General features: G+C 42.6%; 1 protein-coding gene across 20 annotated transcripts in view; it reads right to left on the bottom strand.

Moving 5' to 3' along the window:
• The window catches only part of PHF21A (PHD finger protein 21A), a 146405-nt gene that overhangs the window by 30229 nt on the left and 89625 nt on the right, over positions 1-26551 (bottom strand). The gene's annotated exons all lie outside the window — the stretch shown is intronic.

The raw sequence follows: 26551 nt of genomic DNA, 5'->3' as shown, positions 1-26551 counted from the left end.
AGGCTTAAATGCTTCCTGTGATATTATAGCTTCCATGAAAATTTGAACTTATTTCAAAGAGAAGTTTCTTCTCCTGGTAGCTACTGCGTATCCTTAGATGATAAAAGATCTAACACAAGACCAGGTGACTTATGGGATAAGATACCATGTCGCTGTATGGGTAATAAGGGCTCACATTTTATGTTCACATGCTTTAGCACAACAAGGGGTGCATACACTACAAGACCTTTTTTTTCCTATGTGCATGATAGATAACAAGCATCTTTTCCAATACTCTAACCACCACCAGTCTAGGATAGCTTTAAAAAGATTCAGATGAGTGCTCCAGAATTGTTACAGTGCATGGCTGGACGTGGAGGAGTACACTACAGAGTGAACGGACACGCCAGGGGCTGGCCTGAGGAAGGTTTACCAAAAGCCCTGATGGTCAGACCAACTCAGTCAGAGCTTGGCACTAGCAGGAGGGGCTGCCTGAAGCAGTTCCACTTACATGAAAAGAAAAAACAACTTTCTGACAATACCAAGTCTTCAGATTTTTCTTTTGAAGCATTTCTTTTAGGGTGTAGCACAAAACAGAGAGCGAGAATGAAAAAAATAATAACCTGCGTACATACAACCAACTGAAACAATCTTTTCCTCTTTTTTATTTTTTTTTTTTCCACGCAGGATTATGGAGCTGTGAAGTAGTTTAGTATCTGTTCTTTACATAGTTCCCATTTGCATACTTCACACCTGCTTCCGAGCATGTTGCTTAGGATGGGTTAAGGCTGCCCCATGCCTAACACACTAACCTTGCATCTAGAAAACAGCAGAAGTTGCAGGGTTCCAAACAGGCACTTTTGGAGAAACAGAACTTTAAAAAGCAAGAGAGAACATGCTATCAACAACAACAAATCCTGCTTCATGGGGTTGAAAAGCGTGAATTCAAAGTAGTGATGTTTTTGCATAAGACTGAACTCAGCAGCCTCAAAGTGTACGTGAGGAAGACCACTCGGCTTCTAAAACCTCCCCGGAGTTATAGTGATGGTCCTGGCAGGGATGCACACGGGAATCCAAAGGCAACAGTAACACTGGCTCAATGTGACTGAAAATTCAGGGGGCCTGTAGTAGGCAGGAATGCAAAGTAAGTATTTTACACAGCACCTAGAAGAATGCTAAAAGCTGTCAAAACCTAAAAACTGGAAGCTGTTCCCAACTAGAACAAAGGGAAAATATTAAGGGTATATGAAGTACTTTCCAGATTCAGATGTTTTACATGGTTTTAAGTGGCCTGTGTCTATCAGCTCATTCAAACATGGAATAGCTGAGCACTCGTTTAAAATTGCTTTCTGAGAAGATCAACCACGTTAACCTGCAAACTGAAGTGCTGCATCAGCAAGCAGAAGAGCTGAAAAACATTTCCAAAGAGCAACCCAAGGGGGAGGAGAGGAGAAAGGAGCAGAGCAGGAGATGAAATACTGCAACATGTCTATGTAAAACATGCCCAAAATGTACTGTACAGGAGACTAAAGAACTGCAGTACCAGCTCAGGACGAGAGGCAATAGGACAACCTTGTCCTGTCCTGCCAATAGGACAGAACAACAGCGCTGCTGGGGAGAGGGCTGCTGTGAGCTGCCTGGCAGCGGCGTATCCTGCCATCCACATCCATTATGCAGATACTAAATTGGAAGAAACATCTAATGCTTTTAAGATTCAGAGCGGTACAAGTGAAGTTTGCAGAGAATGCCAATTGCTGACGCAGTTTATTAAGCTTCCTCTACCAACCGTCAGTAAAAATACCACAGTGCCACTACAGAAATCGTTACACTATCCTGGAAGGCTGTGGGGATTACGTGCTTGCTAGCAGTTATCAGGAGCGGCTCTGAACATCGTATTCTGAAATTACTTAGCTTAATTACCCAAACCAGCTCAGGCTGCCCCTACACAGGCACCAAGCCCAGGCCCGTGCCTGCTCGCAGCACCTCCTCACTGCTGCATCCTCCCAGCACCACTGCCAGCTCGGGCCAGGATAACAAGAAAGTCTCGTCTACTGTGAGGCTTCATACTACATTAAAGCAGTGTTTTAAAATGGTTCCTGTGAGTTATTCGGCTGTTCTTAATCCTGAATGCAGTTTGTACCCCAGAACGTGCAGTCTGCATTGCTGAAATTTGCCAGTGTTGATGTAAAGTCCCGGCTGCACATGTGGTAAAGCCAGGGAGACTGAGGTGATTGAGAAACACCACGGAATTCTTAACAAATATTTTCTATAATTGCCATTTCCTCCCCTCCATTTTTAATTGAAGAATATTTAAACACTGCATTCTTATTGACAACTTCAGAGTTTTAACTCAACTGTAAACACATAAACGTTACACAGCAGCTTTCTGAGTGTCAGAAAGCTCTAAAACCCACCCATATTCCTAAGGTAGTTTCTTTTCCCGCAGTGCTACAAATGTGTGAAAAGCATTTGTCTTTCAAGTTTACTGAATTTTCCTCAAAGCCTCTGTTTACATCCAGAATGTGAAAGAAGTTAATAATCACATCCTTTCATCCGAGCTGTATCCTACCCAAAAAATAATTGCTTGTGCTCTGCAATGGTTATGGTCAGGCTGCTACAAAATCTATTTGCCAAGCTGTGCCCCGTAAGCATACTGCATAATGTAATAGCTCTTGCTGTCTTGACATCTTCTTCACTAACTTCATCAAGAACTCTTCACGCCACTGAGTTCACAGAGCCCTACACACCTTATATGACCCCTTCTTAAAAGTAATAAATGTAATCAATACTGTGACATTTAGTGATAGCACTTTGTCGTTCACGCCACAGGCCGGATCAAACAGAGCATTAGATTATTTGGGTTTGATTAAGCAGAAAATCTGCCTCTGCATCTCACCGTGCCCCAGTGAGACAAGAAAAGATGTCTTCTCTGTGCTCTTATCAAAAACTTTCCTTTACAGCAAGATTTTCATGATAAAGTCCTTGATAAAACTTTAGGCACGTTATTAGCCAAGAATTATTTCCACTAAATCATTCAATCAATCAGTGAAAAAGTCCTGCTGTGTGTACAGCAAATTTTAAAATACTAGATCCCCCACTACTTTTGGTGACACATTTTCTTTTTTATCCAAGCAACATTCCAAAAAAAAACCCTGCACCTATCTGAAGAGGGCCTCTTCTTAGACTTCAGAAATCTATAAAGGAGTTAAACATTAAAATCTCCTTAAAAGAGAGAGAGACGTAAAGTACCAAGCAGCCTCACAGTGCGTACCTTCAGTATCACAAAACCAGAGCTGATGTGCTTTGAATTTACCAAGTGCCTGCCAGTGACCTGTTTTCCTGCTCCACCGACTCCAGTAGTAAACTATTAAGTGTACCCTGTTCTCTGCTCCCTGCAACGAGCAAGAAATGTTCTCTGGGATATAGATGCCGCCAGCTGCTGAGAATGAAATGGTAAGAGAGGATCGGGAGTGGGAAGGCTGGAGGGAATTTCCCTGCCCTGCAATCTCCTTTTCCTGCCTCCCTCCCTCGCACTGCCACTACCCAATGAGAAATGAAAGACCTCTGCTTCTATATAGAATTTAAAGTTACTCTTTAAGCTGCCATGGGTGTTCGTTTTGAGAGTGGAATTTGGGAGTGGAAAGATTACCAGCAAGGAGAATAATTGTACACTCATCTGCTGATGGTATCAGAAAGTTAAAATAGGAGAATCCCGTGATAGAAACCCGCGATGCCGCATTTCATAACTGTGAGGAAAAAAAATCCATCATATAATAAAACTGGATTTTAATTCTACTGACAGACTGTGGAAAGGGCTACAGAAATATGTTCACATTTTTAACGGTGACCCTGTATTCGTACAGAACTTTGCATCTTTAGCTGTGCTTGACTCATATTCAATATTGTTTTATGAACAAACAAACCTAAATGAACTAAATTAGAAAAAAAAAAAAACATTCCCCCCCAAAAAACACTGTCAAACTTTCTACTTCCTAAAGTTGTCCAAACTGCTATCTATACATTTGAGTTGAAACAGCCTCCCCTGGGAGAGCGGGGAAAGGGATCTCCTGTGCTCTGTATGCGCACACAGCCACCACCGCCAGCAGTGGGGCTGTGATTGCCAATGCCTTATTACTGGGCATGAGTATTGAAATGTGCAGTATTTCTTTCTACAGTTTACTATCCTAACTCATTTTTTCCGAGAGTTTTTGTTGTTGTTGTTTGTTTCTTTGTGTGTTTGATTAAGACAGCTTAACCCTGCCTACCCAGTGAATGGCTGCACCGCCAACACACCAGTAAGTGTCCCAAAGAGTATGTGCTCCACACAGCCCACATAAAACATGTCTAAAAGCATTACAGAGACATAAAGACGTATTCTGCATGTCTACATGCCTACCTATTTTGAATGTGAGATTTTTCCATTAGGATAGAAAAACACTTCACAAAGTTGCTAGAAATAACTCAGAAATGGCTTATGCATTCTGAAAATAATGTTAGTTCCTTCATTCCTAATGGGGGAGAATGCTTATCAACTTTTCCATTTTATTTAAAATTACAGCTAGATTTATAAATGAAAATGACTGAAAATAGCTGCTGTGCCATTCTGTTTTATGCGAGTTCTTGATTGCTTTATTTTCGGTACTGTGTCTTTTACCATTTGCAGCAACACAAGACCAATTAATTTTTGGAAGGGAATGCTGTACCGTGAAATGCCTTATGCATCACTGTCTTCTCATTTTAGAATCTCTCCTACTTGCCGCACAAAGTAGGCAACAGACACTGAAGTAGCAGGAGCACTACATACACTACATTTTCCTTCAACTTATACATTAAATAAATACAATACCTCTGCTTCCTTGCCCCAATACTTTTGTTAACTGAAAGAAACCTGCAGGAACAGCTACAATATTTAAACAGTGAAGCAATTAATGAATGGAGAATTAAATATACGACAACAGGCAAAGCAGAACAAGAAAAACAGTTAAGCGCGGTATTTGTAATGTAATTAAGGAGAAATGGAATGCAAGGACGAGGCTTGACAGGGTTTTTTGTTTTGTTTTAGGTTTTTCTTCTTCTCAGAAATACTTCCGAGCACAAACACAGACTGGTAACGGGATGTGGGGATCACCTCTGCATGAAATGGTCAGGGAAATGAAACGATCACACTGCTGACTACCACATTCAAGGTGCTAGTTTTTATTTTATCTTGCCCATCCCCATATTGACTTCCCCAGTTTGCCTATTTCAGGAAAAAAGATTCTCCTTGGGAAAAAAAAAAACAAAAATAAGCTAGACTGTGAAGAAGCGCAACAAGGGTTCTTTTGAACTTCGATGTAAAGTATGTTCCTATGTCTGGCGTAACCTGTCTTCTAGAAGTCTATAATTTGGACTCACAAAACGTCATGGACTAAAACTTGCTGTATAAAATCACAGCACAAAAATTACTGCAGGAAAACACGTGGGAATGACCTGCTTGAGCAAGTGGCTCACAGCTCTGTATGGCAGCCAGCGGTTTCAACTAAGCATCTCTAACAGGGAGATACTGCTGCTTCTCTCCTCTTACCACTGATTTATCTCATAATGTGACACCTTTTAAAAGTTTAAATTTGTCTGAATTAAGCAAGTGTAATCAGCAAACTTACTTCTTGCTTTACAAATTAACAGCCTGAATAAAACAATCTACTCTCTAATCTGCTACCTCCTAATATTTTTGAATAGCCCAAACACAAAGGGTAGTCACCAAATAATTTTACAGCGTGCTCCTGCACGGTACCACAAGCCCTAGAAGAAAAAATGAATCAGTTTCAGCAAGATTCTTGTGCATCCCACTGCTGTTCCCACGACCGCATCACACCTCCTCTCCTCCTCATGACAGGAAACACACGCGGACCAAGCTCACGCACCATTGGAAGTACCAAGCAAGATGACTAACTTTAGGTTAGAATAGAATGTAAACTTCTCTTCTATGAAGTGGAACATCTGTATGCTGAGACTATATTGTAGGAGAACCTGTTGATCACCCTGATGTCATCAACATCATCCAATATTTCATTCCCACAGTTTCTTTACAGAGATCATAAGCTAACTGCAGAGTTTAGAAATACTAAAAGAAGGAATAAATACAGAGAGACTTGACACAGAGATACAGAATGAAGTAGACGCTTGTATTAATCCTTTCCAGTACTAGAAAACATGGAAAATATTCAGCGAAATTGAATGTTAACAATATAAAACATGTAGATGCAGTTTTATTCAATTCATTTTGCATGCAGCATAGTCAACCTGTTTCAAAGATCACCTGGCTAAGGGATCCTCTAGGGATGAGAGGAAAAGTTAGCAATTCCTTAGGGATTTATCACAGCTGCTTAAGCAGCAGTGGACAGGCTTTTTCCCTTTCGATGTTGTCAACCAACTACTATTAAGCACGGACTCAGTTAAACCCCATCACTACCACTATCACACAGCAATTCACTGTTGAGCAGTCCTTAATAGGCAGAATGAGCTACCAGAGCAAAAAGCTGTAGTTTCACCTCACTCAACTGAGAGTTTTTTCCTGTTTCCTACATTTAAACAGCATGTCAAACAGAGGTGTTCTGCCCAGCCAAACATACCTGCTGTACTCTTCTCTTTAGTTAACCAAGCATGATGAAAATGAAGAAAAATGCCTGCTTCACAGAAAAGACATGAAATTAAATTAGCACTGCAGACCCAAATCGCTGGCCTTTCATTGTATAAAGGTTTGTGGATCAGTCAACGGTGACTCTACTCTCCATGGAAAAAAAACCACAAACAACCAAGGAAAAAAAGTAAAGGTTCTTGCTTAGCTGCCCAATTTAAATGGAAAAGGGAGGGAGGACTTTGCCCCTGTGTTTATCTCAGCGCAAATAATACCTTCCTAAGCACGGCTAAAAGTACTCAAAAACTGAAGATGTAGTGAACTTCTATCTCTTTTAAAAACATCCAGAACTTCAGTTTTTGTCTAACGATGCAGAGTTACTGGTGAGAGTCCAAAGGAAAATGACAAATGCATTTAAACACCCAACAAACAACGTTGTGCAACATGAGGATTCCTGTGGCTCAGCACATCCTGCTCATGACATAGAAGGCTGAGAGGAAACTTCTGACTGGGTAGAGATACTTATACACCAGGAAAACTTCTGAGGATGGGGTGGCTTTGAGTTTCTGAGAAATGTAAAATGATAATTCCACGACTGCAACCTGAAGGTAGACAAATTCAACTTTGAAATAAGATGCAAAGATGGGTCAATGCTGGAAGATCCTGATATGAATTACAATGGTGTGCCCTGGCTTGACATTTTCAGGACAAGATTTTAGAGCTTTCCAAAGGAAATGCTTAATTTAACTCTTGGAGATTATATAGTATGTGTGTGGGGCTCTGAATCCTGGGAAGCCTTTGCTCACGTCCTGCCTTGATGGGCCACAGGGGCAGCACAAGCGCCAGCATTGTTCTCAGCCTGGCAGTGGCCTCACCTCCCTGGCACTGAGACACCAGATAAACGCAGTCTTCCCCTTTAGAGTATGAACATCTCCAGAGGCACTAACAACCAGATATACTCAGGGTTGATTTTTCACCTTCTTCTAGAATATAAGAAGCTGGTCACAAGCAAAGAAAAGAAGTTGAGCAACACAAGCTAACCTTCTTCCTTTGATGCCTTTCATTGTATGCCTTGCTTACAGATTCACATTCTTATTGATTCCAGTCTTGGAATGGGAAAAAAAAATTCCCAGCTTGAAATTGCTAGGATGTTATTTTTCCCCTCCACTGCAACGTAGAATGTGGATTGCCTGCTAGGATTAACTGGGCAAATTTCCCCACATCAACCTGCTGACATTGCAACGGCCTTCAGAATAACTGGCAGCCCAATCTATCACCTGCTCTCTGGCCGTGGAACACAAAAACTTTGTCTCCTGATAACGAAACCATCCTGGTCTCGCTGAAGTCAGGAGATGTCACACAGGAGTGCTGAGGTAGAATATAATGGCTTCTAATCACAGGAAGTTGAAGTGGTTATCTCATTTGTCCCTTTTGGTTTTGATGGGTGGCACCTCTCCTCTCCTTCCTTTTTGAGAAGGAAGTCTTTTGTAAAAAATCTGCCTGCTAGATGGAAGACAAAAAGCGTCTGACATGCACAGTTGTTTTTAACAGGTGTACATAGTACCTAATTTAACTAACAGGATCAGACATAGGCATCTAAATACATATATAATTAGGAATTAATCTAAAATTTTGGTCAGTTTCTGCAATACAAATCTCAGTAGCTGTTCTTGCTGCCCCCAGAACTCTTCTCTATAAAAGTTTAATCCTTTGGGATCAATTGCCTTAGGAAGGTGCCGCTACTCCATCAAGCAACGTAACAGTACTGTGAGGAGCATAAGTGAAGAAACCATGTGTGGAACACAAAGATCTTTCTGGCTTTGATGGACACCTCACAGGAAGATGCATTTGAGATATGATATATCGAGATGGACAATAAACAGCAAGAAAGAAAGTACTAACAGAGACCACAGAAGGGAACATAAACATTTCTGTCCATAAGTTCATACCACTTCTTCACAGTGTGCTTGCTTGTTTGACAGTTATACTGTCATCATTTTAGACTGTTAAACCTCTGCTCTAGGGTTTATAAAAGATCAGAGCACTTGTCACTCTCAGCGCAGGTAGAGGGAGATAGAGTGGTTGAGCAGTTCATTTTTCTTTATAATTACACTCCATTAACCTTCCACATGAGAGCTCCCCCGCGCTTTCATACCAGCAGCACCAACTGGCTGTGTTTGATAAGGCTCAACAGAGTCTGCAAGACCAGCATGTGGAACAAAAGGAAGACTTCAGCACTGCAGACTTAGCAGAAGCTGGGCTGAAGCCCTGCTAGTGGCACAAAAATATTCAGTTACATGACACACAGGTGGATGGACACCAGCTTCACCCTACCTGCTTCCCTACAACTGCACTCCAGAACAGTGTAGGTGCATGAGCTAGTATTTGAATGTCAAATGCAAAGCCAGGGAATTATTCACTGTGGGGAACTGAATATTTACCATGCTTTCACCCCACTGCAGAGATCTGCCAAGAGAAACGCATTTGGAGTATTAAAGCACGCAGGGCAATATAAAAGAAGTTGTCATTACGTTATAATTAGATCATGTTGGAGTAAGCAAGCAGAGTACAGAGAAGGAAAATTACTTTTGAAATTTCATTTATTTTTTTATATACTTCCAGTATCTAGGGTTGTTTGCTGTATGTTTTGAACACCACACCAGTTAACAAACAGCATTATGTTCATCTGTAACCCTCTCAATGGTGACCACATAAATGATAGGCTCTTCTAAAAAGAGAGACTTCTTCGATTAATAATGTATTCTATGAGAGTTTTAAACTCAGTGCCAGGAAAGCTATTTTCCATGTGCATTAAGGTAGATTAGCATTTGTGTATACTGAGCAACGGTCTCGGCACATGCTTACACAGATAAAAGGGAAACAAATTTGGAAGGAGGGATTGTAAACAATCTGGAACGGGATCCAAATTAGTTAAAAAACAAATGAAACCTTACAAAATCTGCACTTTCAAATGACATTCTATATTATCTACTGGAATTTTTAACTGTTTCAAATGTCTTCATAACATAAAGCTGCATACAGAACTGGCCTGTAGAAGTGAGTGATTATGATATTCTTTTTGCTATTTAGCTCCATTATCCTTTCACAACCCTCTTCTGGTGTTTAACATATTGTGATACTGGCATCTGCATGCATCTCCATAAATAAATATAACTTACTTCTCTCCTACGGTACAGTTCCCAACCTTCAGCTAATATTTTGAAATGATGTGTCGTTTTCTGTGTCTTGGTAACTTTGAAGTATCTGAAACAAAATCTGTTTACGCTGCAAACCAAACCAAGCAATGAATCCAGCACTGTCCTTGTTCAGAACAGTACAGGAATTTTATCTCAGAGTTCTGGTGAATGTCGCCTCAGATCCCCATCGGTACAAAGGAAACAGAGGTGATACTTCTCTGAGGAAGTTTAACACCGTTACTGAAAGCTCTTAACATAAATCCCACCTTCAACCTCACAGTAAGTTTTGTTGGTTTGCTTGTTTAAGATTTGGGACCTCCTTTCCCAAATTTTCTTTACCTAAAGACGCCAATTCAATCTGTAACGAAATCTAACTTGTGCCACCTAAACCTATATCACACATGACGTTAATCCAGAATTAACGGATGTGACTGAGCACAGTGATTCCAATACTGCCCAGCTGCTGTGGCTGCCTCAGGAAAGCAGAAGAGTCAGAGGACAGTTACTTCTCTCCGAGACAGACTTGTTCAAAGTGGGAACTGAAGTACTTTTGTAACGTTCATTTCTTGGATGAACAATGAAAGCTGTGCCTCAGATGCATCTGGTATCAACTAAGAGGCAAGATGAATTTTGTCAGCGGTAATTTCTCTACTAAAGAGGATGTTCCCTCTCCAACCCAATAAATCTGAAACAACATAATTAGGACATTTAATAAAATTCTATAAAGCATCCATATCTCTTGTTTTCAAAAAAAATGATTCTACAGTGTCTCAGTGCTGTAATGCAATGCACTCAGATTTGAGCTGGGAATAACATTTGCCAGGACAGTAGCACAGCACTTGGAGGGAAGGCAGAGTCACAGTTGAGGCACCACACTTAGCTCCTACTCCCATAAGAAATAATTTTGAGTTTATGCACACAGGAATTGCACTTAATGCCTTCTACAACCTGCTCTCTCATCTCTTTGGTGTATGTTTTGGAAGCACTGAGTACTGGGACTGTTCTTAGAACAAAGCACTGCAGAGGTGCTTCTGCTCCCTCAGTCTGTCAGCCGTCAGAGCTACCACCATTTGGAATACGCTCTTTGGACAAGTGGACCAACTTTACCTCCAAAGAATGCAATGCTGCAGCTCATGGGACCTCTTTTTCTTCATAATAATAATAAAAAAAACAACAAAACAACACAACTCTTGACCTGCAAAATGTGCCTCTTCAGAACTTTTCAGTAATATTTTCTATTTTCCCCAGTGCCTTTCAGAAAATATTTCAGTAGGAGATACTTTGCTCTGCAGTGACTCATTATTCTCTTTTTTACAGAAGATCTGTCAAAAACAATGGAAGTTTTGTTGTTTTGTTATGTCAGTGAAGGAGTTCTTGAGGGCTTTGAGGAGGGCAGATCATTTATCTGCACATGCAGAAATACACAGGTCGGTGCAGGACTCCTAGAACAGAATTACTGAGGCCTTTGGTACTGTTTATGCAATAATCTTTGGAAAACTTAAGGACTGTTGAGATCATAAATGCAAATGTGAGAAATCCTGGTTCGTTAAACTTTGGGAAGAGAATCTCAGTGCAAGAGGCTAGAACTCTGCAGAATGGTGGGGGTTGGAGTATTTTTGTCAACAGTTATTTTGTTCAAACTTTACAAAGAGCTCATGAGTGCTACAGATTTAAAACGAACACTAACTAAGCCTTTGATGAACTTCTCTAAAATTCCCCAAGGAGTTTTCTGTCAAAGAGCGGTAAGAAAGAGCAAGTAAGCCCTCTTATAATTCTTCTTTATGTGATACAAATATATAATAAGTGTGTATTTAGGGAGAGACCAAGACTACTTCTTTGCCTCTGCAGGCCCATATTACATTTAAAAGGCAAATTAACTTTTTTTTTTTTTAATGCTGATGGCAAGGATTAAACAAATACTATGTATATTTGCACATGATGAAGAGTAAGTGTATTTTGAGAGCCTACGCCCGACGTGATATTTATTGCAGAGAACATGCAACGTATTGCTGGATGAAGACAGGCTGTACTACAAACCAGTCCAGCCAGCTGAACGTGCACTCAGAGGTATCAGAGAGCCGTAGTGAAACTCAGAAACGTTACTTCATCGGCCCTAACTCAGCGTTTCTTGCGAGGCAGTATCTCTGAATACGTTTGCCAGCATTAGCTCACAACACAGGCCCTCCAAAAGCAGCCTCAGCAGGTCTCTCCTGGGTATTTCCACAGATATCTCATACGTTGGTCTCTAGGAGCTGTAAATCACAGAACAGGAGATTTTCTCCCCATTGTTTTGCACTGGTGGGTTTTTTTCTCCTCTCCCGTCTCTCTGTCTCTTTTTTTTTTTCTTTTTTTTTATTTAAAAGAAACACATGTTGCACTGTTAAGAAAGGCTGAAAGATTACAGCAACCTAGCAACTAAAAGACAGGCTGTTGGGGTGAGCCATCTTGCTTTGTGTCCTCGGCACTGAGAGCTTCCCTCGTAATGGGGTCTCAGGCTTTGTTATTAACCCAGAGAACAAACCTGAAGCAGCGCTGGCTTTGGCATCAGAGCCTAATTAAAGTTTCATACGCATAACGTGCGCTCCTCTTAAATTAAATAAAACTAAGCCCTCACAAAACCCAGTTTCTCAGACAACCTTTGTAATATGTGGGGCAGAAGGGGAACTTCAGTGTTAGACTGAAACCTAATGCTCGAGGTGAGGTGGGCTATGGGGCAGGGGGCCACTGAAGAGAAGAAGCTGAGCGCACATTTTCCTTCACCTTACTTCTGAATATAGCAAACCAGCGCTGAAACGTAGGGATGTTGTGGGGAAAAAGAGCCTCGGGGCTTTTCTGTTTTCTAACAAGTGCTACAGGGCAAGCATTTGAGAAAATACAGCATCTTGCTCGTTTTGATAAAACTATCCTCAGCCGTATTTCATCTCGAGTTGGGGCAGGATGTGAGTAGAGGAAAGAGGCTTTAAAAATATCTATCTCACACACCCCCACACGTAGAGCAGTAAATACATGCAAGGGCATGTGAGGAACTAGTGATCTAACGTTACTTTAAAAAGAGAAACACCAAGAGCAAAGTCTGAGAAAAAAAAATTAACCAGTGGTAATAAGAATGTCAGTACGTGATAGGTGTCGGAGGAACAAAAAATAAAGAAGACGTAAGATTGAAATGTGCAAATGGCATCACTTCACTTGGCACTGTGCTGGCAGTGGAGTAGGATTTTCACGATAACTGTTTGGAGGACCATATATACATACACTCGTATGAAAAACACGTTTAATGCAAACCACATGTGCCAGCCTGCCCAGGAAGATAGTCACACCGCCACTGATTGCTGGGAAGCTCAGATGCAAAAAAAAATAAAACAAGCTCCAAAAAAATCAGGAAACACAGACCAGGGTAAGAAAAAACAGGTTGTCACAAGCACAACATAAAGCTGAGCTGAAAAGCGGTGAAGTCTAGCAAGTAGAAATGACTCTTTCTGCACTGACAGGCAAAGCTTGCAGGGGAAGCACTACACCTTGTCAGGTTGCCTTGAACAAAGGGCACATGAACCCCTTGTAAGGTCCCCTCTCACTGCAGGCCTACGTCCTCTGGGATGTCTGAGGCAGCACAAGGAGTGCTGGGAATACTCATCCAAGATTTTTAGCAAGGTATCAGACAGAAAGAACTACTCAATCAAAAATGGAAGTCTGTACTTCATATACATGTATGCAAAAACCGATCAAGAAAATGTGTGATTTAACCCTGCAGACACTCTTAATTATTTTTCCTCTTTTGTTTCTCCCCGCAATTTGCTCATATACTATGCAGGGCAAAAACTTAGCCCGCAAAAATCTTCTGAAATATTTAACACGTGATAGTGCTGTGCAAATAGCAACAATAACTCAGCGGCCTTCTCCTGTTCTGTATGTTTATTCTGGGCTGCAGGATCACAGCATTCTGCCTCCACATCCCTTGTCTTCCTCTTGCAGTTCACCCGAGCTATGATGCAATGAGAGTTTTTGCTCTGAGCCTTTAGCACTTTCAGTCCAGATTCTCACACCAAGCAGCTCCCTGAACTGCAGCATCCATCTTCAGCGTGAGGCCAGCAACTGACTTCCCCCATCAATTTACAGCGGCTCAGAAGCTTGCCCAGTGACCTGCATTGGTTGAGAAGCTGCATAAGCAGCGGAGGCACAGAGGCAGCTGCTTTTAGGCCTGCAGCAGCACGCTCAGCATGAACAGCCTGTACGAAGGTTTCTCTCCCACACATAAAATCAGACTGTTCCGTGCCCCTTTGTGCTGACTGAGCCTATCTCTCAGCTGATGAGCAAGTCGCTATTTACAAAACGCTTTCTCCAGTCCTTTTTGGGAACTCACAGCCATTGATAAGTGGCTGGGCTGGTTGGCACCCAGAGGCCCTGTACAGCTGCTGAGCACACAGCTGGAGCGCCCGGGGATGGGCACCGCACGCTATTGCTAAACCCATTCCATTCATTCGGTTGGAATGATCGCTTGGCATTGCTGCTGTTCTGCAAGCGACAACTTCTAGCATGTTTGCCAGAATTATTTCACCATTTTTTCCTTTAAGAGGCCATAGGATCAGTGAAGAGAAATGACCGGCCGTGTACACACGCTCCACATTTGGTTCTTTCAGCCACTTGCAGCACAAACGATTTGCAGCAACACGCTCCCCACCTCCTCACGAGTTAGCAGCCCAATCCAAGACAAATACATCAAGAAAAGAAAAAGCTGGGGACAAGATTAACCACACAAGCTTGCCTTTTTCATGACACTCACATTTTTTCTATTACCCTGTTGCCAGATATTCAAGAGAAAACAAGAGTGTACTCTAACAACTGCTCTGACAGGCCACGAGAGAACAAACCCAGTAAGAAACCTTTCTGTTTGGCTCTTCACAGGGCTCTCTTGCGCTCAGAAAACATCACTTTGATACCCTGTTTGCATGCCATTTCCAACAACAAGGAGGAGGATGGAGGTCTCCGGTTTCTATGACTACCCAGATGGGCCACAATACAAGATATTTACCAGCGTTGGACTGCAGGGATGCCAGAGCAAATTAAGCTGGAGTTTACATTACTTCACAGAAACTGAAAAGAAAGAAGAAACCCAAACAAAACGGGACTGTCAAAGAAGGATGACATTTCCTCAGAGCATTCCAAAAGATTTCTGAAAGTAGATGATGAAGAAAGGAGATTTCTCTACAAAAAATAAAGAATAATGTCAACACAAACAAACCGAAACCCTAATTTACATGAGTAAATGTTTTCATTAAAACTAGACTACTGGAAAATTACCATCAGACATCAAAAGCAAAAAACAGGTCCCAAAAATAACACGATTTTATTAATTTACTGAACTCGTGAATGGGTACATTAGTCAACCCAGCATTTTGCAGGGCTCGTTTAGCTCCATGAGCTGCACTTTGTAATACAACTTGGTTTTCTGCTGCTTACCCCTGCTCTGGCCTTGTACCACATTTTGTCAAAGGCAAAATACCCTGTATTCTAATAGGAGAAGAGAAGTTAGTAACAGCAATATATTTCACTAACACTAGCAAAACTGCAAAAGAGTGTAATGTGTGTTCTTTGTAGCTTCCTTGGTCAGCTAGTAGAAAAGTGGACTTAGCATGCTTCTCAAAGGCAGCGGCTTCCCAAGTGCACACCCACTCAGTGCTCTGGGAAGGCAGGTGTATGCAATGGGCAAGCGGGTCTAGACAGCGTGAGTAAAATGCTTTCTGGAGAAATAACCTGTATAAGCTATTGGTAAGCTTTTTGGGTATGACATACATAGATGTGGCCTCCTGTAACGAACCAAGCTAAAGGATTTCTTAAATATGTATTTCAAGGCTTGCTATTTTGAAAATGCGTGTATTTTAATCTTCTGACACAAGCTACATATTAGTCACTGTCCTCTTTCAAGTTTCTTTCTTTCTTTCAACCTAACCACAAGGCAGCTAATAGCCTTCATTAAATATGTGATAGGTGCAAGGCTCACAGTAAGACGGCTCACCGTGGACTTTTAGAGGCTTATGTTCTTTGGGGAGGGGAGAGGCAGACGAGGACAGAAAGGCTTAGCAGCTGTACCTAGTCAAAATAATCCAAAATTAGAGGGACTGGAACATCTCAAATTGGAACAGGGAGCTTTAAAAGCTTTACTGAAAACTGCAGGCACTTGCTCTTCACAAATCACTGCCCTTTTCAGCACCACTAACCAGCACTTTTCACACAGGGCTGGTCAGCCTGCTCTAAACCATAGGCTGATCACCTAGAACAGCCAGTACTCTGGGGAGAGCAACCAGCACTGTACCTGGGCACTGTGCCTCTATTTAGGCAACTGAGCCTCTTGCCATACCCAGCATCAGAGCCAGCATCTCTCACCAGCACCTTGGTGAGAGAATATCAGGCACTGAAGGGCCTGGAGCTCCTGCAGAATTGGGAGCAGAAGCACTGAGGTGGTTCAGTGCAGCTGAGGAGTGGAGGACCAACATTACGTATCCATAACAAAAATTAAAAGATTTGGCAACTCTGCTCAGCTAGTGGGCATTAACTGGAAGTAACTAATCAGCATGGAGGGGGGTAAGAGATACAGCTGGGCATAACTTCCTTTAAGCTTGAACTACACAGCAGAGACTGTGCGGTCACATCCTGCAACTGCTCCTTGTGCTTATCACATAAAGACAAGGGATGGCACAATGAAAAAGATTTCCAACATGCAAATGCCTCCTTGAACTGCAACAGTTTAATGGGAAGAACAGAATGAACGGGGAATAAAAGCAAGGAGGAGCTGAGCTTTACTGCAAGGGATGGGACTACAGCAGCAAAAGCAGTGCTTGGTGTCACAGGGTTAAAGCTACTGTCGACGTAATTTGGTATAAGTATCAAGAGACCGGGACAGACATCCAGGCCAGTGGGTTGCTCTCCCAGACTCTATTGCCAATTGCATACCCCAGACATTGCAAAGCACAAGCTTTCACCCTGCAGTGATCCGACATGGAAGCTGTGCTTGCAAATTGCAAGGTACCCGCTATTCCACGGGGTCTCTCAGCTGTCAGTTACAGGCAGCTACAACAATGCAACTGATTGCTGACCCCTGCAAGGAAATTGCTCGTAATAAAAACTGAAAAGAACATGGATAAACACAGAAGTTTTACAGAAATTCAGCAATAAAAAAAATCTGTATTAATGTGGAGTTATAACTGGTGAAACTTTGTGCTCTTCACTACTGCCAAATTTAGTGAAATTCAAGTATATGAAATGAAGAAAGTGCTTAGGGCATACATCCCACGTGCAATATTTTGTGCACTTGAAACGAAGCTCTGAATACCATCAACACTAAGTTCATGGTGCGGTGCTATTTTAGAGGTAGGAGGGAACGTACCTGCAGTCTTTCAGTACCTGAGCTGACCACAGCACAGGTATTTTCACAAAAGCCATTTACCTACCTCGTTATTAGACTCCTCCAATACTGCCATTTAAAAATAAATCATCGCTTGCCTCCACATACAGTCAACAGAAACTGTCAGATATATGGCTGAATCAGTGATTCTCGGCATGTGCCCCATCTTCACGAATCCCAGGCAGGCTTCAGGCTACTTTTTTGCAAAGTCAGAATTAGAAACCCCCGGGTGACTGCCTTGACAGAACATCGCACCTTTCTCAGCCCTACAGACCCCTCTTTTTCTGTCCCATTGGTTGGATGTATATACCACTGCTGGATACGATAACTTCATTTGTCCATCATTAAAACAGCAGCTACGCCCATCTTCCACGCTGCCGCTGACAGCAGCAATCTGTTACAGACGTGTACCCGATGCTAACACAGGCGATACAAAGCAGCACCTCTCCCCTCGCTGACATTCGCTCCGCTCACAACCACCACCCACCCTTTCCTCTCTTTTCAATTAAAACTCAGAGAGACTATTCTCAGCCCAGTTTTATCTTGGAGACTGCTGTTTCTGTTTTGCAGCTATAAAAGGCTTGCGTTCCCGATTGGATGTCATTTCTCTGAATCACAGATATCACCACTACTTACAAACTTGGTCACGGTGAAATGATTTGCGACAGATCTGCTTGGGTATTTACGCATCCCTCCTATTTGGCCATTGACCATTGACACTTCCAGGGGCAAAAGCTTTCAAGACGGCAGGTAATCTCTCCTTTATTGTTAAAGACTGTAAGAAGGAAAATGACCTACAAGGATCACTGTACTCACAGCTTTTCCTGACTTCATGACTGCACTGAAATACAACAAAAATCAGCTGCACGAGAAACTAAAGAAGAATCCTATCAGTCCTGAAAAGTGAGTCGGTTCTATCTGCCCTGAAGATGCACAAACAATAAAGTAAATGAGAGGATCTCTGCTAAATCAACGCCCAGTAAAAAACACATCAAATGCATCAGTTTGCCGAATAGGGCGAAGCTGATGAAAAACAGAACTTTCTCACTGCTAACGGACTGCTTATGAAAGCAGAGAAAGCAAAGGCATTCACGTTTATAAAACCAAAAGTAGTTAAAAGCAGACTTTTCCCATATCCAAACATTTAAGTGACTGCCTCTGCAAAATATCTTTTGGACTCAAAACGTTTCAGAGGCCTCAAATCGAAGCTCACATTATGTGAAGTTTTGGCAACGTGCAGCGAGCAAACCCTTCTGTTCAGACAGCTGAGTACCGCTGCCGGATTCGCTCAAAACCCAGCCGTAGTAGCAAACTCTCGCCTAGCTCCTCTGCTCCCGTGCTTTTCCCCCCTGCACCACTGCAGGCTGCTGTGCAAACGGGAGGCTTGGCGAGCGGCCGCCACCTAGCGGAGCCCGCCCGGGCCCGGCACTGCTCCGCTGCTGCTCGTCGTGGCTTTGCTCGCTTCTAACTCAACAACGTAAGGGTGATAAAGCAGATCGCACAGGGGCATTTCTGAAACAGGCAGACACGAAACACGGTCCGAGTACAACAGAAAAGAAGAGCTGCCCATTCCGTCCCTTCAGACAACGTGACAAATCCGCGTGTTGGATGCGAGGCCCTGCAAACGGGACGTGATCCCAGGAAACCCAAAGGACATTCAAACATTCCTTTAAAAATAGCCACGTTTTGGGGGAAAATACCCACCGATTGCTTCTGTCACTTCTCCCACTATCCCATTAACTCAGTCAAGAGAAGGCTGCGCTGAGCACTGAGCTCCTTGCTTCAAACCCTTGCAGTCCCCTGGCATTATGACTGAAAGCAACGCTTTTAACACAGTAGCCAACAGCAGAATCTTTTTTTTCCCCTCCTGTTCTTTCATAAATACCTGACTTAATTCATCCGAATACATTCTTCCAAAAAGCATCACTGAAAGAAATATATAGCATAACCGATTAAGGCCAGACAGCAGAAGACAGGTGCTGGATATTGCAGTCCCTTCCCACGTGTTGTGATCGTGTCCCACACACCGTATGCTGCGCGGTGCGGAGGCTGACATTGCCCCACGCTGTGCCCGCAGCTCTCCGGGAGCAGAAGCCGAGGGGCTGCTGGGTCAGCAGGAATGCCCCCTGTATGGAACACACATTGATTTTTCTTAACTTCCCCGCTCTGAGATGAATCCGTGGCCCCCAAACGTTACAAAAGAGCAGTGAAACGCACCCCCTCTCTTTGAGAAATGCTCCGGGACTTCATTTTAACCAGGCGTTCTGACCGTTCACACTGATAAGCAAAAGTATGCCTCTGCAGGCTGGAGGAGCTGAGCTACGCTGAAATCAGAGAACACAAAGTTTAATAATCTTGTCAGCCTTTTTGCATTCGCCAGTTTGGCTTTGAACGCTCGAGGAGGAATGCACTACTAAAACACCTCGATAAAATTAGAGTCACGTGAAGAGGAAATTTAAATAAGGAAAGTGCGAGGAGGAACTTCACTAAAAATAATACCGTAGTAATTAAAGGAAGATGTACCAGAGCACGTGGAATCAAACGGAAATGTAACAACTTTTCTGTCTCATCTTCAGTCAAGGACATCTCCCTGCTTAAAAGCACTTTTTTTTCTAAAGAAAGCACAGGGAATCAGCGAGAGCAGTGCTTTCAGAACGGGAGAGCCGGATGTCACACATAATGTTCTGCTGAACTGTTTTCCTGGGTACTGTCAGAAATCACTGATTGAGGAACCACGTCCCATCTTGTTTCAGGAAGCCGTTGGTTTTGTTCCAGTGCATTACTGGCTGTCTGAGGCGTTATTAATAATTAAACTTTAAAAAATTCTTCATTAGTGTTAACTTCACCTGAAATCTTCCCGGTGACTAATAACTTTAAAGGAAATTAAACAGTAGCAATCCGCTAACGACGACCATCACATAAAAGAAAGCGTTTAATTTGAAGAGGAAGTGACTTCTTGTAAATTCACTTCCCTCGATTCCTACTCCGTAGGAATGACACCACACAAAAAAGGATTTCAGCTGTCACTTTTTACACCTACGAGAAGCTGACAAGCAATGGCACTTTACCTACTCCATCTCCCTCTTTGTGCTTCTTTAGATTCCTCTGCGCTAATAAAACACAAAGAAAAGCAAATAACATCTCGCAGGTGAAATCACCATATATAAGCATCAGATACCTAGCAGGTTGGCTATGTCTGACATCTCCACAGCCCCCAAACACCTCATCCTGGCCCAGCGACCACACCGGGATACCTCCATTCCTTATGCAGAGCCTAGCGAGAGCTAACGTGATGGAGATTTACATCCCCTAGAGTAAAGGGACAGACCAATTACGCCTAAGAAAGCTCTTATGAGGAAGAATGCCTGAAATCCCATTTGTTTTGCAGGCTTAGGCATCTACCCACATTACGGCAGCAGTGCTCGGCTGCACATGTCCTTGTAGTTGGAGTACTTGCCCAAAAAGTGACAGATGACATCCATTTCCCCTCTCAGCTGGAGATAATACAAAAGTACATCTCCTTTTCCCAAGGCCTGGTTATATGCGAAGCTGGGCCAGAGACACTTTGTATCTTCCCTTCTTAGCAGCAACACAGAGAAGAAGCCAAGCTGTATCAGGATGGAGTGAGAAAGCAAGAGGCAGCTGGAAGAGGAGGCAGTTCCCATGAGAGACAACTCTGGTCCCTGCACCAGCAGCTGCTTATTCCAACTTGGCTGATGCTGCCAGCAGATTTCCTACACACAAAGCACTACCATACAGGTTGCCTCCACTCCCCCTCACACAAACAGCCACATTCCTCCTCCTGGCATCGTTTGGCCACCACCACATCTTCTCCCCAGGAGCAGCAGAGCCCACCCGACACCCCAGGACACGCTGACACCCCGGTGTCAGGCAGCTGCACACCTGGAGTTTGGCTTCACGGGAGGGCTGCACCCTGAGCCTCTGCCTGCAGGAGATAGATGTCAGCTACAGGTTCTGGCTGCTTCGTTAGAAGAACTGATTAAGTCAATATTATTCCTAGTTCTTGTTTGGATTCGTTTATTAACTTCTGTATCAAATATTTCTGGCATGTTTGTTTTACTTTCCTCCTGAAACACTGTATACAAAGTAATGGAAAAAAAAAAGAAAGAACAGTGTACAGACTGTACCAAGCAGAACTGGGTTCTTCTCTAACATCCTAACCCCCTAATTCTGCTCTACAGCACCCGCTCTCTGTGAACTACAGGCAGAGGATGACTTTGTAGCAATATGTGCAGCATTCCATCATTTAAAGCTGCTCAAACAAGCCTCAGCCTTTCTTCTTAAAACCATCTCCCACTCTCTGTTGCCTCAGAAAAACAATAGGGTGATTGTTGTTTGGGTATAACCATATCCTACTTCGACAAAACTTTTCCCATTTTTTTAAGGAGAAGAAAGAATGCTTCGAGACACTGTCACCCAAGGAAAGAGGGGGAAAGTGGAGCAACCAACTTCAGTTGCAGCAGAGAAAACTACTGCTCCCCAAACAATGGCAATGGCTTGCACATGGATGTAGATGCTCTGTGTAACTTAGGGCAGGCAACATGGAAGCAACACAGAAGGATATCGTCCAAAATGGCATTATAATGTACCACTTTCCTTTTCTCCTTCTCAAATAACCTGCAGGAATCCAAGCCAGCTTCTCACACAGATGACAGATTCCAGTAAAGGAGCTCAGCACAAGTGACTGGCAGAAGTTACAAGACTTTTTGTGACATCAGCAAAACTGGCACGTATCACCTGTACCTGCAGCAAAAGCTCACCTTCACTGTAACAGCAGCTCAGTTAAAGCTACGCAAGCACAGGGAGAGTACGGCGTAGTTCCAACCCAGACTTTCAGAAGAACGTGGAATTCCTATTTGAAAGTTTGCTCCTAGAGGGGCATAAAGATGTTTTGAAAGTCAGCAAGGGGTGTTGTGACAGTTCCTGAGGCTTCACCTGTGTACAACCACCACGCGTATTAAAGTACCAGCTCCCAAAGCTCTTCACAAAGTAGCAACTATGTCCTTAATGATTAAAAAATAATACATTTGCACGGAATGAAGACTATGAGATACACATTATACTGTCAGGGGGTATGTAATTTCTCATTTTAAATAGCTGGCTTTTCCTTTAACTTCCTGTTTATAATAAGAAAAGCTACTTCTCATGTTTTCTACAGTGCTGTAAAGCATTTCTAGTGTCAGCATTCTCATTTACCATGAGCAGCTCTTTCTGATGAGCTCAGGACTTCAGCTTAAAATCAAGTTACATCAAAATGAGCTCAACTGAATGCTAATTAGGGTACCATACACAAACAGGTGTGACAAAACCGTGTTGTGACTAAAATGCAAAATTCTAATTCACATCAAGCCCCCACAAGTGTCTTCATTAAAGTCCATCCATTAAAAAAAAGAAGGCACACACACAAAAACCTGCCAAACGTACCGAAATGACAGATTCGTTCACTACAAAAATCACGAGCTGTACAATTATCCTCTTGAAAAATCAAACAACAAAACGCCAACTATCAGGTCAATTTAATTCACATATGGAGTTACACATCTGGCTGCTGATGGCAAGGCTGTGCTTACACGCCGCTATTATACACCATTATGCCACTGATGACTTTAACCTTTCTGAAGGCTACTCTTTTCTTCAGCCTGCTGATTCAACTGCGCCTTGAATAAAACACACGTGGTGCGGGGAAGGAGAGGAGGGAATCTAACAACCAACTGAATAGTAGCAAGAAACCGCTACCTACGACGCTGCAGCAGAAGTGTGATGCTGTTGACCTTTGCTTCTAACATACCTCTCTCTCCAGGTATTCACATAAGAAAGCGAACATCCACTAGTGACCTTATAAACAAAACAGGGTGTACAGACACAAAGAAGGCGACTCAACACATTGCTGATGCACTCTGTGATTCCAACCACGAAGATCTGTAGGCACCCTACATCATCAAGAGCGTTAGATGCATTAAAATCTAAGGGTACATTTTATCTGTCAGGGTTCACAGGGAAATGAGCTCTGTTTAAAATCCTCCAAATTATTTGTTACTTACATCACCAAACAGGAAAATCTTCATTTAAACAGCCACGGTTTAATCTTTTTTTTGTGAATTTTTACTTCTTTTCAACTTTTTAGGAAAAAAAAATAACAGCTGCTCTCACTGGCAGTGAATCTACGAAACGACGTAAAAGAACAGTCTCTACAAGTAAGTAGCTCTGATCAATATCATTTTGAAGTAAAAACATACCTAAGTACCTCAGCATACATTCATCCAAATTATTCACAGATAAATTCCTACGTTAGAAAAATCATTATTTCACTTTGCTCCATTTCATTCTTTTACTCTCCTAACAATGATATGTGCTGGGATAAACTGACACGCTGCTCCAGAACATAGCGTACGTAATTTAAGAAAAATCAGTACCTTTAATGAAGGAAAGATCAGTATATTTAATGTGCTGTGTATCTGAGGGGGAAGGGTGTCTACGCATGATTTGCATTTAAAACAGACAAATTAAATAGAGAAGGGCCACCTGATAAGACAGAACTGAACTGTTTTTAGCGAATGTGCCCTTCAATATTTTAGAATAAGTAGATGTTGTCCTTCCTCAGCCGCATTTTACTTACAGATCACAACAGAAAACAGTTTCTCTGCTGTTTTTCAGCTCTTTACGAAGTAATTAAACAACTGAATTAACTGAATAAGCATAAATGAGGAAATACGCTCCTTACCTGCAGAAGGGACTGCTACTATCATAATTCAACTTAACACATATGCGCTAATTCCAGCGGCATACTAAGTGATTTCTACGAGGTTGTTCATTTGAGCTCCTTTAAAATGTCAGAAACAACCTCGTGTTGCTTAACATTATTAAAATTAGAATTATTCAAATTGAAACAGGGCATGACATTGATTTGCAATAATTTTAAGTAGGTACTTCTTAAAAAAAAAAGAGGGAATTAAAATTAACAATATATTTTTTTTTCATTTTTAAACTACCGACTACTCGCCACTGAACATTATACCTATATTTACCTATAGGATGAACCATGGAAATACCTAATAAAACACAGTAACACTGCTAGCAATATTTGGGCCTTTATATAATGTTTACAAGCATAATTAATCTTCACAATAACCTTGCAATGTTGGTAGGGAGTAAAGTATTCATTATTCTTTAACTTCACATATGGGAAAACTGAAACAGAGAGACTAATTTAAAGAAAAAGAAAAATCAAAACCCAAACAAGTGCAGATCTCCCAAATGCAAAGTCAGGTCCTAAGCAAAAAAAAAAAAAAAAGACTAATTCTAAAGGCACTAAAATCAATAAAAGCAGATGGAGCTCTGTGCCTGTGAAAACCAGTTTTCCTCGGGATTATAACATTAGACATTTGACGGTCTGGGCTAGCATTCTAATTGTGTTTTATTTAAAAAACAACTTGTAACATTATTTTCCACAGTCAATGAAACAAGTGTCCAGTTCTGCAGCACCATTGGCCCGTCGTCGTTTCTCAGTTTTCCTGTCGCAGCTCCTAGCACGTGAGCTGACCTTTTTGTAATCACAGCTTTCAACTCCGAGCACCTGTCAGTGCCCTGGGCACACCAATACTCTGAGGCCTTTATTCAGTACAAGGCAGGACTAAGAACGATATGCTCAGTCAGCGCCACTTCTGTGGCATTTGGGCAGCCAGGTGCTAACCCAGGCACGCTTTTGCTCTGACTGCAAGCTGATCAGGACAAAGGTGGCTCCAAACACACGCTGAAGGAACACCTCCACACATGTCTTATGTCATACAGAAGGCTGCTGGTATCGCGTAGTCTGGTTACTCACGGCAGGAAGGGGGACTATCTATGCTATGTCATATCTGTTCAGGCTAGTCGACTTCTAAGCAGTGCACTGTTGCTCTTACTTTGCCCTCAGGTCTACTGAGGGCATGGCATGTTTTTTTTTTTTCAGTATAATTCTTAAGCCGTGAACAGAATTTCTCTCAGCTGACATCCGACACGTTTGACTTTTTGGAACAAAGCCTCATGATATCGCTTTGGGTCAGCACTTTTGCTGAGATGGACTACTTACCTCTTCCCCCCCCCCCCCCCCCCTCTCTTAAAGAAAATGTTTGTGAAAATACTGACAAAAGAAGCACTTCACCATAGGTGCTAATTGCAGAGTGGTGAGAGGAAATCTATTTCAACATGCCTTTGGCGTGTGTGAGCACGTGCAAGTGCAAAATACTTGTATGCATCCGGAGCTGGTCCGGCCTTTGTTCCTAGGCTGGAAGAGATCCATTCCAGCATCACAAAACCCAACCAGAAAGCTCCTGCAGTAGCAGAAAGAGGACACAGGGTGGTGATCAGTGAAGCACGAAGGAGGAGGCAGAGCAGGAAGCCTGACTGGAGGAGGCCGCGGAATGGGGGTGCTGGCTCACACAGCCGTGCCGGGGAGGCTCTAATGGAACGAGCTCCCTTTGAATCTCAGCCAAACACTTAAAAGCGTTACCACAGCTGCCTGCACTGCACTACCTTGAGTCTTAGCAGGAGAAGCAAAAATCCGGAGCTACACCCCTGGCTCAGCTCACAGGCTCCATCAGTTCCCCCGCTTAGGCCCAGGAGCCCCTGCAAACTGCCAGCACATCTCACCAGGCTCACACACACACACACACACACACAATGTGTGCAAATACAACCCACAGAGCGGCACGGGAACCAGGAACAAAGCAGGAAAACATTTGGGAAAAGGCACACCTGCAATTCTGAACACTCACTGCTAATGTAATACTTCAGAGAAATGACGTGGGTTGGAAGGCTTTACAAATCAAGCAGGGAAACTAAAACCCCTGTGCTTACCAAAAAGCCTTTTACCAAATGGAAGAGGCTCATAGACAGCATAAAAGAAACCTGAAAAAGCACACAGAATAGGGGAGGAAAAAAAAAAAAAAAAAAAAGAGGGGAGAAATAACCCAGTGTCATTAATGGTGTGATTTAAGATGTTGTTAGCGGCAAACACGTATCCTTCAAAAGATGGAAATTCACCCCTAGCGAACTGCTATCAGGAAGTATCAATTATGACAGGTGAAACGAAAGATGGAAATGAGGAGACACGAGAGGAAATCTGAACAGCAAACAGAGCTCTGACACCAGCACCGAGGCAGCCCTGAGACGCAGCAACGCAGGAAGCCACCCGGCTGCTGGAGGACAGGCGGACAAGGAAGGTCACTCAATCGCAGAGGAAACAAAAGGACTTCTTTGTAGCGGGCCTTCATCACAGGAGACGAACGTATGCCTGCAACTTTACTTTTCATATAAAACGGCATGATAACCGGAATGCCAAGGAGATGATGTTGGAATCAGATA

This window comes from Gallus gallus, chromosome 5 (assembly GCF_016699485.2).
Source record: "Gallus gallus isolate bGalGal1 chromosome 5, bGalGal1.mat.broiler.GRCg7b, whole genome shotgun sequence".
NCBI classification, from domain to species: domain Eukaryota; kingdom Metazoa; phylum Chordata; class Aves; order Galliformes; family Phasianidae; genus Gallus; species Gallus gallus.
Note: the sequence above shows the minus strand (reverse complement) of the source record. Positions and strands in the feature narration are given on the sequence as shown.